Source organism: Oryzias melastigma, linkage group LG17, assembly GCF_002922805.2.
Source record: "Oryzias melastigma strain HK-1 linkage group LG17, ASM292280v2, whole genome shotgun sequence".
NCBI classification, from domain to species: Eukaryota; Metazoa; Chordata; class Actinopteri; order Beloniformes; family Adrianichthyidae; genus Oryzias; species Oryzias melastigma.
In genome coordinates, this window is record NC_050528.1 from 16,660,554 (window position 1) to 16,661,454 (window position 901).

Genomic DNA, 901 nt, shown 5'->3' on the forward strand with positions numbered 1-901 from the left:
AGTTTCTCTCTGAGTTTGTCAAAGCAATGAGTGGCCTAGCTTCTGAGTTCTACTTCTGTAGTGTGTTGGGTTATTGAAGGGTTAGTGCCCACAGCAATCAACTCATTGTCACGCATCCTGCAGCAGGAAGGTCACAAGAAGACGACATTAGAAATGTGAAAAAAAGAAGAAGAGAAGAAATGTAGGATTTGGATTCTGCCTCAGAGCCTCGGCTTCATGTGTTTTGTGGGGGGGTGAAGCAGGCACCTGCACACATGGGGCTGTAGGGGTGCTTGAGCACCTGCCCTTCTATTTAAAAGTGGCCTAGTGCCCTAATTTATTTAAATATTTTATTTGTATTCCTAACAATTAACCCTTGTAAGTGATAGAAGGGAAAAAACGTTGCTACAAAATATTCTCTTGTACCCATTTTCTTTTAATCCAGCAGTTCTGAGCTGCTGTTTCTGTCTTGAGGCCTCAACTTGGACTCAAGAGAGAGAGGGGAACTGAGGAGATAGGAACCTGTGAGCTATGATCCACCCTCTTTTGACACATTTGAACCCTTTAACATCGGAGCCCCAGTGTTTACATTCTTTGACTGCAACTTTTCAACCGTTAACACGATCAATGTCATCTGTTAACACGATCAATGTCATCCCAGCAGATTCTGAAGGAGAAAAGTGGCGTGAGTTAAGAGAATCTAGAATCTAGGCGGCCGCCTAGGGCGCTATCTCCTGAGGGGGCGAGAATTGCAATGATTTTTTTGGTTGTTTTTTTTAACAGTTTAACACACCACTCATTTCGTGTAAAATGTTAAAAGGTAAGACTTAAAAACATAAATAAAATAAATCAAAAGTTTGACATCAATAATATTTGCCCCTGCTGCTTCTCCCCTCCTTGCCTGACGCAGTCGCTGGGGAAG